The sequence below is a fragment of the Rhinopithecus roxellana genome, chromosome 6, assembly GCF_007565055.1.
Source record: "Rhinopithecus roxellana isolate Shanxi Qingling chromosome 6, ASM756505v1, whole genome shotgun sequence".
Classification (NCBI taxonomy): Eukaryota; Metazoa; Chordata; class Mammalia; order Primates; family Cercopithecidae; genus Rhinopithecus; species Rhinopithecus roxellana.
In genome coordinates, this window is record NC_044554.1 from 53,250,559 (window position 1) to 53,263,380 (window position 12,822).

The following is a 12,822-nucleotide window of genomic DNA, read 5'->3' on the forward strand; positions in this document are numbered from 1 at the left end:
GCTTATTTAAGTAATTGATGACGTTGTCCTCATTGGGGGATCTTAGCACATCAAAAGATGTTGAGAAAGCCAAAATTCACCTAGAGTCTGAATTAATCACTTTGTCAAGCACAACAAAGGCTCTCTGCTTTGCTAATAATCCCAGATGAGGTAGCAACCCTCAGTTAAATAAGGAAACTGTGGTGCCTTTAATTAATGTTTCAAAGTGCTCAGACTTGCTTTTTTTACTCGCTTTATTTTCATGTAAATGGAGGATAGTGAAGACAGAACAGATGTTTTCTAAACTTTTCAAGTTCAGGAAGAATGAGACCTGGCTTCATTGGAGTTCACAGAAAAGGATCTGGGGGCTCTGGTTGACCACAAGTTCAGTGTGTTGTTGCCTGTGTCAGAGGAAGTTAGTCCCATTGTATGGTTCCAAATGCTACCCTGTGGTCTTAGTACTTCCCCTTGCTCCAGATATGGTTTCTGGGATGACAAAACCTCCCACTTCCTCCTAGAACTGCTGAATCAGCCTTTCTAGGCTGCAGCTTAGAAGCCTTCTAGCCTGCTCTCTGGCTGACATTCTGATCCCAAATTGTCTTTCATGAGGCCCACTTCACCTGGCAGCTCAAGCCTCCCCAGCCTCCTGACACCCCCCACTCTGCTTGACCTTCACCTCACCCCTCTCACTACTTCCCAACGCCCCAGGGCAGCCCACGCCTGACATCCAGTCACACTTCAGGCTTCAACTCAAGACCATCAGGCCAAGTCAGAGCCCCGGGTCCTGTGTGTTTAGAATGGAAATTTGAACACATTGCTGTGTTGGTCTGATCCCAGCTACACAGCCATCTTTAAAAAGACTTTGATACCTGTCTTAGTTTGTTTTCTGTTGCTTATAACACAATACCTGAACCTAGATAATTTGTAAGGAAAAAGAATTTATTTCTTACAGTTATGGAAGCTGAGAAGTCCAAGGTTGAGGGGTTGCATCTGGTGAGAGCCTTCTTGCTGGTGGGGACTCTGCACAGAGTCCATTTATGATAGCTCTGCCCTCACGATCCAGTTACCTCTTACAAGCCTCACCTCTCAACACTGCCACATCGGGGATTAAATTTCAACGTGATTTTTGGAGGAGACAAACACACAAACAATAGTAACACCCCTAAGGCCACTTGAAAGCCAATGAGCAGGATGGGGAGGTGTGAAAGCCACTTAATCCAGTTCAGAGATACTTACAGAGTAGATATCATACAAAAATGAATAAGATACATCCTGACCTCCAGAGAGTTTATCTAACCGAAAACAGGAGAACTAAGGATTTACCTCATACTTGGGGAAGCTGAAATCACTGCCTTTCACATGCTTTGTATCTTGTCTAATAAACCCTCTTGGCTTCTAAATTGATCACCATCTTTGAAACTTCATACTATCTTTGACTCTTTCCTTTGATCCTCATCTGCAATCAATCACCAAATCCTGTCAGTTCTGCCTTCAAAACATCTCTTGAGTGAGTTCTTCATTCTTACTCCTAACTGGCACTGCCCTGTATCAGGTCATCATCTCTCCCTTGGGCAGAGTTTTCAGTAGGGTCCTGAACTGGCCTCCCAGCCTCTAGTTTCTTCTATCATCCTCCAATCAGCCCTCCACACCAATGCCAGAAGAATCTTGCTGATATGCAAATCTGACCATGTTGCAGCCCTGCTCAGAATTCTTCCTTGGCTCTCTGTCACTTTCAGTTCAAGCGTTAACCTCCTTTATTTGGCACCTAGGGTCTTTGGTGATCTGGCCCCAGCCTGACTGCTAGCCTCACTGTAAGTCATCTCTGTCCCTAATTTAGACTTGAGCAATCTTGCATGACTCACACATTCCTAGTTATGCTATGTCGTTTCACCCTTCTGGGCTTTTTCCCAGGCTTTTCTCTAGGGCCAAGACTAAGGTGGGGCAAGAACAAATCTAGGGTACAAAATTTAAGGAAGCCCTCACTCTCAGGGCTGTACAAGTGCTACCCCTGCTCTTGTACAACCCTGAGAGTGAGGGCCTTCTTAAATTTTGGGCCTAGGTGCTTGCTTCCTTCTCTCACCCTTGTCCCAGCCCACTCTCCTCTCTGCTGATGCATCCACTCGCTTTCTCCACTTGCAAAGGCCAGATTGCTCTTCAGTTTTCTGCTCAAGGGCTGCCTCCTCCAGGAGCCCACCCAGGCTATCCTGGGCACATGGAGATGTTTTCCTTGGCCTCTCAAAGAGTTCCACTGATTCCCTACTGGGGATGATTGCCAACGAAGAGCAGGAGAACACAGTGTATTGTTTGTAGGAATCTAATCCTGTCTACGTTCATTATTTACTGTACCTGATTCTGTTTCCATCATCTGGGCTTAGTCATCTGCAGTTAATCCTTTGTTTTTATGAAGTCCTTAAAGAACCCTTGGGACTTGTGGTGAAAGAGGGACATCCACCTCGGGTGAACCCCAACAGATAGTTAAATTAGAGCCCAGAGGGGTCAGCTGGGGCTGCCCCTGCCTCTGGATCCTGCGTAATAGACGGAAACAGTTACAGGATGCTTCCTGTGAGCCAGGAGCCCTGCTAAGTGCTTCCCACATTCTGTGTGGAACATGCTGTTATTATCATCTCCATTTTGCAGATGGGAACAGTGAGGCTCAGAGAGATTAAGTAACTGGCCCAAGGTCACACTGTTAGTGAGTAGCACAGCTGAGATTCGAACCCAGGCTGTCTAGCTTTGGAGTCTGTGCTCTCCATTACCAGGCCCTACTGTTTCTTGTTTTGCATTTGCAGAGCAGCCAATTGCCCAGAATCCAACCTATTTGTAAGATGGGGGATGCAAAAAGCCCCTCTTTGTTCAAGTCTTTGGGTTAAGGGCTCTGAGGCCCCTGTGAAAAGGCAGACGCTATTTTACAGGACTCTATCCCCAGGGTTCAAGTCAGTTGATCAGATTAGCCACTAAGTTAACAGGGCTTCAAGACTCAAACTAGGGACAGATAAATATGAAGTGAAGACCTGGCCTGTGTAGGGCAGACAGGTTGCTTCTTTGGCCAACTGAGTGTGAGAGTGTGAGTGTGTGTGTGTGTGTGTATTGGAGTAGCCAAGTTGGTACACGGGGGCACTGAGCACTAGTAGTGAGTGCTCAGAATAATTCTAGGTTCTTTTTCACCCAGTCAAGCAGGCATTTAAAAAAATGTTTGCCAATTGGATATGTCTTCATGAACCCAGCCAATATTTCCACCTTTCTATTGCACTATGACCTGTCCAAAAGGCCTGGGAAATACGAATTCTGCCTTTGAGCTTGGCAGACAGCTTAAAGAGCTTGGGCAACTCAAAGTAACAAAAGAATATTGTTAAGTGTTTCGAAAAATATTTATAATCCCCTCGCATTATGTTTGTTCCTGTAATCCCCCAGATCTCTGTCTTGACCTAATTCTTAGCAAGCTTAGCCACTGACCTTTGATCATCTCTTAGCTACAATGATCATTTGTGGGTCTTGCTGGAAATTGTACAGAACAAAGTCAAAAGGCCAGAGTTCCAGTCCAAGAGCCTTGAGTCTCAGTGCCCGTTGTTCATCAGTGTGTTTGGTTCTGGCTCTCACCTCTCTGGGTTCTGGACCAGAGCACAGGTAGAGACCCACGGAACCTGCCTGATCTCTGAATAGCCCACTCTTGCCTGCCCCCTGCAGCTTCTAATCCCTTCCATTATTAGAGACCTCGGTCCTGGCCCTGGCTGGTCCTAGTCACTCCTATCTCAGCACCTATATTAGTTATCTACTGCTGTGTCACAAATTGCCCCCAGACCTAAGTGACTGAAGACAACAAACACTCATTATCTCACAGATTCTGAGGGTCAGGAGTCTGTGAGTAGATCAGCTAGGTGCTTTGGGCTCAGGGTCAAGCTGGAGAATGGCATCCATGCTCGCTTACGGAGCTGTAGCTGGCTTTGCCATATGAACCTCTCTCTATAGGGCTGCTCAACACAGCAGCTGACTTCCCCAAAGTAAGCAATCCAAGGGAAAGAGCGAGCCCAAGATGGAAACCCCAGTCTTCAATGATCTAATTTTGGAAGTGAGAACACCATCTCCTCTGCTTTATTCCATTGCTCGTGCTAACTGACCCTGGTGCAATTGGGGAGGGAGCTATGCAAGGGTGTGAATTCCAGGGCAGAGATCCAGAGGGCCCTCTTGGAGGCTGTCTACCACATCACCTGTGCCCTAGTGTCAACAAATGTGGTGAAATTACATCCCTTTCCAAAGTTTCACCTTGAGTGTATCAAGCTGGTTACAAAGTCTCATAAAATCTGTAAGTTATTTCCTCCTTTGATTAGATATTGAAACAATGTAGTTGTTCCATTCTTTATTCCATAAAAATATACTTAGTGCCTACTCTGTGTCAGGCACTAGCCCAGATGTCATCGTACATGACTGAGAGAGTAGATAGGACCCGCTATGCATTTACTGGAAAAGAAAAATCAGGGAAACTTCACACTGGGGTGGATAAAAATGGATTTAAAGATTTCAGAAAACTGTATGTTTAATAATCGCTAACGTTTATTATTAAGCACTTGCTCTGGGTCAGGCATTGTACTGACCCACAAAATAAAATTATAAACACACTTTATAAACATCATGCCCTGTAATCTCTACCAACATCCTTGTTGTGTCCATTATACAGATGGGGAAACCCAGACTTAGAGCCCGGCCACAGGAACTGGCCCGTTGGTCAGTGGGCCACAGTGGCCCAGCCACAGTCCAGGCCTCCTGATCTGTCTGAATGAAGGGCCTGAGCCTCTATCCAGGCCTCTGGCTTCTCTGTCAAGTAAAGATTACTGCAGCTAAGAGATGATCAAAGGCCGGTGGCTAAACTTGCTAAGAGTTAAGTCAAGACAAAGATCTGGGGGTTACAGTAACAAACACAATGCAATGGGATGCTTTGGCTCAGTAAGGCCAATGCGGGCAAGGAGACTGGACTAGTTTCCCAGGGCTTCTCTAACAAATTGCCACAAACCGGATGGCTTAAAACAACAGAAATTATCCTCTCATCATTCTGGAGTTGAGAATTCTGAAATCAAGGCATCAGCAGGGACATGCTCCCTCTGAAGACACAAAGGGAGGCTCCTTCCTTGTGTCTGTCCAGCTCCTGGTAGTTGCCGGCAATCCGTGGTCTTTGGCTTGTAGATGCATCGCTCTAATCTCCGCCTTGCTCATCACACAGTATTCTCGCCTGTGTGACTATATCTACATATCGTCCTCCCTCTGTCCATCTCAGCATCCAAATTTCACTCTTCTTATAAGGACACCAGTCACTGGATTAGGGACCACCCTCATCCAGTAGGACCTCATCTTAACTTGATTATGTCTGCAAAGACCCTATTTCCAAATCAGGTCACATTCAGAGGTTCTAATGGACATGAATTTGGGGGTGGGGGATGCTACTCAGCCCAGTGCAAAGACCATCAGAACAGGCAGAAGTCCCTGGAAAAGGCCCAAATAATACCCCACGTGTGGGTGTGGGTGGGGAAGGGTCTTCCACACCACCCTAGGGTTACAAAGGATGTGAGATGGAGAGAAAATGACCTTGATGAAAGAAGACACTAATTCAAAAACATCTTTTTTTTTATGTTGTGCTTTGTTTTTCTATTTTGTTTTTGCTACTTATTATTATTACACTAACTAGTCTATATTTTGGTTGTTTTAATCGACACATCTTTTTTATGGGAAGAAAGGAAATGAGATTTTGTGGCTGATTCTGGATTGCAAGAAACCTCCCTGTTCACATTCCAGAGCAACTTACTGGAGGTGAGTGGGCAAATGTGCAAGACAAGAAGGAGCATGGAAGCAAGACAAGAGTCTCCTTTTATCTTTGAGAACCCAAGTTAAATTCACCATGTGTAATAGCCCTTGTGATACAGGGATACACCCTTTCTTCTGACAGCCACTAGCCAGCACAAAAGGGTGGTTTCCGGAAGGGCAAGAGATAAACATATTTTTTCCTTAATAACCCAGAGGGCCTCCAGCACCCATGAGAATATTTAAAACAATTCTGGAGCTATTTATGTTTTCAGCCATATTCCTTTCTTGGCGTAACAACATCCATAAATTTACTGCCCAGTGTAGAACAATGAATTTGTCCTCAGCAATACAGCTCACAATCTACAAGAATGTCCCCTGGTTGCTGTATTTCAGGACATGGTGAATAAGCTGCGCTTTCTGCATTCAGGTTTCCCCTGGTCTTTTGGACTTCAGACATGCCTTCCCTAAGTCCTGCTTTTCCAGGCTGGAGTTGAAATCTTAGGGCCCCGCCCCATCCCATCCCCCAGATCAATTCTTTGCCCTTCCTAGAGTGTGCTCATGCTCCGTCATCAGTCAGACCCTTCCCTCTATTGCTTATTTGGCTAGAAATTCCTAGGTTTGTCCCCAGGTTCAGCCCAGGACCAACCTGACCCCTACACTGAGCTCTGCACCCTGCTTCAACACTCCTGAAGCTATGTTATCACTTCATAAGCAAGATCACCATGACTCACCGTGTCAGTGTCTCAGTGGGCAAATTCTCCATTTCTGTTTTTTGGTTTGATTTCTTTTTTTCTTTTCTTTTCTTTTTTTTTTTTGGAACAGGGTCTTTGCTGTTGGAAGTGCAGTGGTGCGATCTCGGCTCACTACAACGTCCACATCTGGGCTCAAGTGATCCTCTCACTCCAGCCTCTTGAGTAGCTGGGACCACAGATGCATGTCACCACACCCGGCTAATTGTTGTATCTTCTGTAGAGATGGAGGCTTCCTATGTTACCCAGACTGGTCTCGAGAATTCCTGCACTCAAGTGATCCTCCTACCTCAGCCTCCCAAAGTGAGCCTCCCAAAAGAATTATAGATGTGAGCCATCACACTTGACCCAGAAAGTCACTGTTTTCACTTACAATAAAAGTTAATATGTCCATTCACTTTAAGCTTTTGTTCATTTATTTATTTTTTGTTATGGTTTTGTCTTGTCACTTGTGGCCTCTAGATTCTGCTTTGCCAAAGATCAGAATCCAGCTGTGTAATCTTGGAGCATGGGGTAGAGTGAATCACTGCTCCTGATGCTTCATGCCCCATCTGTATCAAAATTCTAGATCAATGCCCTTTGCTCCATGACTGTGCAGTGCCTCCCACTATAGTGGACAGTCTTCTTCCCCACCCCATTAATGTTAAACTTGGGCATGTGGATTGCTTAGCCAATAGAATGTGGATAGAAATTACCTTAGCAGTTTCCAGGCTGAGACCTCAAGAGATATTACTGTTTCATTTTACATTTCTTGCATCCCTGTGACCTGTCAGGAGTAGCACTTCCCTAATATTCTCTTCAGCCTGGGTCTCATTACAAACATGTGGAGCAGATCTAAACCCCACTGTCAGACTGGAACAAAGCTACCCCAGTGAACATACAGACCATGAGAAAAATAAACATTGTCATTTGCCAATGAGTTTGGGGTGTTTTGTTACACAGCATTATTGCAGCAATAGCTGACTAATACATATCAAATCATGTAATTTCTCTGGACCTTCATATTCACATCTGTAAAATGGGGCCATTGCATTATACTCAATGATGCACAACTTTTTTTCTACCCCTGCATAACTGACAGCTTCGACATATACCCAAAATTAACATAATCAAATGCTGCAAAGTGGCCAGGCATGGTAACTCATGCCTGTAATCCCAGTGCTTTGGGAGGCCGAGGTGGGAGGATCATTTGAGCTCAGGAGTTTAAGATTAGCCTAGGCAACATAGCAAAATCCTGTCTTTACAAAATAATAATAATAATAATAATAATAATAATAAGTAGATAAAGAATAAAATTAGCCAGGTATGATTGCATGCACTCATAGTCCCAGCTAAATGGGAGGCTGAGGTAGGAGGATCTCTTGAGGCCAAAAGCTTGAGACCAGTCTGGGAAATATAGTAAGACCTCATCTCTATAAAAAATTTAAAAATTAACTGGGCATGCTGGCACATGTCTGTAGTTCTAGCTACGTGAGAGGCTGAAGTGAAAGGATCACTTGAGGTCAGAAGTTTGAGGCTGCAGTGAGCTATGATTGCACCATTGCACTTCAGCATGGGTGACAGAGCAAGATCCTATTTTAAAACAAACAAACAAACAAACAAACAAACAAACAAACAGCAAACATTGCAAAATGCCAAAGGAAGAGAAGGATCAGAAACTGTTAATTCAGTTTAGGTACTAGAGACTTACTGGTGGCCTTGAAGAAAGCCGTTTCAGTATAGAATGGAACAGAGACCTTATTGCAGGGATCAGGGGTAAATAGGAGGTGAGAAAGTAAGCAAATACAAAGTCCTCTTTCAAGCCACTAGGCTGGGAAGAGAAGGATAAGTGGAGTGGTGCCTGGGGTGGACCATACAGTCAAAGAAGAGGTGAGTTGGTTGGTAGGTTGGTTGGTTGGTCGATTGGTTGGTTTATTGGTTGGTTAGTTGGCTGGCTCAGTTGTTTGTTTTATGATAGGAGAGAATTGAACCTGCAAAGAAACATTTGCAGTGACACCATCATGAGGTGTCACTGAAAATGATGAGGGTAAGGGCTTGGATGAGAGTGAGCAGGAAACAAAAGGTCTGGTCAACGGGAGAGAGTAGAGTATGGCTTAGCGGGGTTTATTTACTGATGTGCTATGCCTCATTGACACTTCAAGTTCTCAAGTCCAAGGGCAAGCAATGTCAACCAATGAAGCAAAGACCAAATGAAAATTAGAATGGTACTCTTACTGTTAAAATCAGAAAATAAATGTAAATTTTGTCATGGGAAAATTTGAAAAATTTCTGGAAAGCAAATTGAGTTTAAAGCTTGATTTATTGTGCACTTTTCAAGAAATAGATTTTCTTTAATTTTTAAACACCTACAACTGAGAGATAAACAGATGCCATCAATAGACTAATAGCAATATATGTTGGTGTAAGGTTTATTGCTCACAAGCGCTCATACTTCCTTTCAAGGAGACAGGGAGAGAATGACTATCTCCACTTGACCGTATGGAAAAGTGATCAAGCTCAGAGAGGTGGCTGACGTCTCCAACCTTGAAGAAAAGCCCACAGTCATCTTTTCATTTGCCCTCCTTCCCCATCATTTCTTTTTCTTTTCTTCTTTTTTTTTTAACGGAGTCTCGCTCTGTCACCCAGGCTGGAGTGCAGTGGCGTGATCTTGGCTCACTGCAAGCTTCGCCTCATGGGTTCAAGCCATTCTCCTGCCTCAGCCCCCTGAGTAGCTGGGACTACAGGCACCCGCCACCACACCTGGCTAATATTTCGTATTTTTAGTAGAGACGGGGTTTCACCGTGTTAGCTGGTATGGTCTCGATCTCCTGACCTCATGATCCACCCTCCTCGGCCTCCCAAAGTGGTGGGGTTACAGGCTTGCGCCACCGCGCCTGGCCCTTCCCCATCATTTCTAAACCTGCGGCACTGTGGCTCTGTCCCCACCACACCATCGGTGACCATCACCAACATCCCCGAAGATGCCTCAGCTACTAAGTCTAATATGCATTTTTAAAACCTCATTTTACTTGTTCAAGGTCAAAAGCTACTTAGTGGTATAAGTCCAAGATTATTCAAAATGAGGCCACTTGTTTGAAGTATGCCTCTCCTCACTTTTCACTGCAATGCATTCCTGGGGATCAGGTGAGAATTCAGAATGATGTTTACAAAATAACTAGATAAGCAAAACAAAAACCAAGATCTAGCTGCCCAGCATCTATGCAGTTTTTGTTGAATATAAGCGTGCAGTTATCAGATAACATTAAGAGCTAATGTTTATCGAGCCTGAACTGTGCCATGTACTGCTCTAAGTCCACCTTGTGTTCTTACTCATGTAATCCTCCCAACATGCTAAGAGGTAGGTACTGTTAGTATCCCTATTTTATACATGGGGAAGCTGAGACATGAAGACCTGACATCCATTGCTTAAGGTCACAAGGCTATCCAGAGTTTGAATCCAGGAGATCTGATTCCAAAGCCTAACCCCCAGGCTATTATAGAAAGTGTGGAAAGGTGGAAAGACTAAAGTGTTTTTGGTGTATTTTCAAGGGATCGTTGATCAACTGGCAAGCTGCTGAAGTGTTCGGGAGTAGTTTATTTTCCTCAATGGGTTGAGCTGTCACCTTTGCACAATGATTTTGGTTAGCAATCCTTTCCTTCATAAATAGCACAGAGATGAACTTCAACCCACAGCCCAGCCTAGCCTGACTTCTAAAGAAAAAAATCTTTTATTAAGATCCAGAGTTCCCAGCCTGGGCAATGTGGCGAAACCCCATCTCTACAAAAAAAAAAAAAAAAAAAATACAAAAAAAAAAAAATACAAAAATTAGCCTGCTGTGGTGGTGCTTGCCTGTAGTCCCAGCTATTCATGCAGCTGAGGTGGGAGAATCCCCCAAGCCTGGGGAGGTTGAGACTGCAGTGAGCCGTGATTGTGCCACTGCACTCCAGTCTGGGCAACAGAGTAAGACCCTGTCTCAAAAATAAAAAACAAAAAACAAACAAACAAAAACAAAACAAACAAGCAAAAAAAACCCTAGAGTTCAATTCAACTATATTTTGTTATATGACAAGTTGGGGTGATAGCTGGTTGCAGTGGCACACAACCAGAAATGAATAGAAAATCTCTAGGATGATACCCATAGTGGCGAAGAACAATGCATATGCCACACAAAATCCTGTAGGTCATATCTTCTAATGCAGTTTGGTTCAACAAGTAACTGAGTGCCTATTACTCAACAGAAATGTATTGATTCCCCTGGGCACAATGCTGGGTGCTCAGCTAAAGCTGAGGAAGGACCAATCCCGCCCTTGGGGAGCCAGGTAACTGATGAGAGACAGGGATGGTACCAGGTACATTGGGGCAAGAACCCAGGAGATGCAGAAGAGGCTCCTGGAGAAGCTCTCACCTGAATGAAGGGGGAAGGACATGCAGGTAGAAGAAAATAAATTGGCAGTGAACTGCATGGTGCGCGGGAGGAGCTGTGAGCACCTGGGAGCCAGGTGCCAGGTGAGAAGTGATGGGAGCCGAACCCTCAGAGGGGCACGGGACCAGGTCAGAGGGGGCTTCAGGAGCCAGGCCAGGAACACTCACTTCCTTAGACAGGAGGACCAGGGAAGGGTTCTATGCAGAGAAGCAGCAAGCTGGTGGCTGCAGTTGCAGGACAAATTTGGGGAGCACAAGATAGAAGGCAGGGAGACCCATGGGAAAGCTATTTCCAGCCAGGGAGTGATTTTGAAGTCCTCAACTGCAGCAGAAGCAAAGCAGATAGAGAGAGGAACACTTAGGAGTCAAGACTGGCCAGACTGTGGAGGGTTAATCGTTAGGGTGAGAGCCAAGAAAGGTGTGAGGCTGATTCCCAGTATAGCCTGGGGGGCTGGGTGGAAAATGTGCCAGTGCCAAGAGGCAGGTGTCCCAGCCCTCTCTCACCAATGAGGAAATGAGCAAGGAGGGAGTGGCTGGCCCAAGGTCACCCAGTGGAAAAGGTGTGTCTGTCCCTACACTGTAAAGGCCTGGCTGGTTTCCACAATGCCACACTTCTCCTGAGAACCTCCCAATTGCCTCCTTGTATGCACCCTTAGATCATGAGATGATGCTACCAATTTTGGTCACTCTCTGTGTACAGATGTGGTTAAAATCCTTAAGGTACAACTGACTGCACTCCCTCTTCACTGCTTTACAGCCTGGGTTTCCCAGGTGCCTACTGATTTGTGAAGGTAGGAAGAGGGTACATGAGATGTTTTCAATATTTCAAAGAGCCTAATGTAAATCGTGCATTTATTGACAATGCGATGGTGCAGGTTAATGAAAATGTCGAGCTTCTTTGCTTTGGAGTGGAATTATAACTTGGTACACTAATGCTGGTTATCTCATTGATCAGCTATTCTCAACTGGCAGAGCTTTCCAATTAGCTTGACTTTGAATAATTAAAATGAGAAAATTAATCAATCATTACTTAAATATACATTGTTGCTGGGACAACAGAACATGGGATCTATGGGGGAAATCATATTACCAGTGGATGTTGGGGAAGAGTTGAGATACTATTGCTTCAGACTGTGGGGATTTGTGCTCAATAGAACAGTGAAGGAGAAAGTGTCTGTTCTTTGATGCCTCTCTGCTGGAGGTTGGATGCCTCCTGTCCCCCCAGTCTGGTGTCAGGATACCCCACTCAGACCTTGAGTGCTCTATGTACCCCCATGTACCACATATTCCAAATGGCTGGGTCCTTCATTCCATCATCCCCTCCTTTTGCAGTCTTGCTCTTCAATTTCAAATGGGCCAGTTCCTCTATCTATCTGAATTCATGGGAATGTTATCCACAGCACACCAATGAGGTAGAACCAGCTCAAAGCCTAGAAAACCTTTAGCATTCCATGATTGCATGAATCAAGATTTATTTCCCCTTTCAATAAGCCATGTGCAAGGCATTCTGCCAGGTGCTGAGAACACAGTACCACTAGTGTGCAATTAGGGGAAGACTGATCCTACCCTCTTCCATACACAGGCATGCATACACACACACATTGTCACAGTAATCATTTGGAAATAGTGCTGCTATCTTGGTTACCAGAGGCTTAATCATGATCATTAGCATTTATTGAGCAGCAATTATGTGGAGGGCACTCACTGGCTTAAGATGTGGGCCCTACCCTTAGGGGCTTACAGTCAAGCCAAGAAGATAGGCCACATAGATAAACTATAAAATAAAGTGGGCTGGGCGTCCTGTGGCTCATGCCTGTAATCCCAGCACTTTGGGAGGCCGAGGTGGGTGGATCACCTGAGGTCAAGAGTTCGAGACCAGACTGGCCAACATGATGAAACCCC

The 12,822-nt window shown here is 44.9% G+C and overlaps 1 protein-coding gene across 3 annotated transcripts in view; it reads right to left on the minus strand.

The window, feature by feature from the left end:
* TBXAS1 (thromboxane A synthase 1) overlaps nt 1-12,822 on the minus strand; it is a 194,142-nt gene that overhangs the window by 166,186 nt on the left and 15,134 nt on the right. The gene's annotated exons all lie outside the window — the stretch shown is intronic.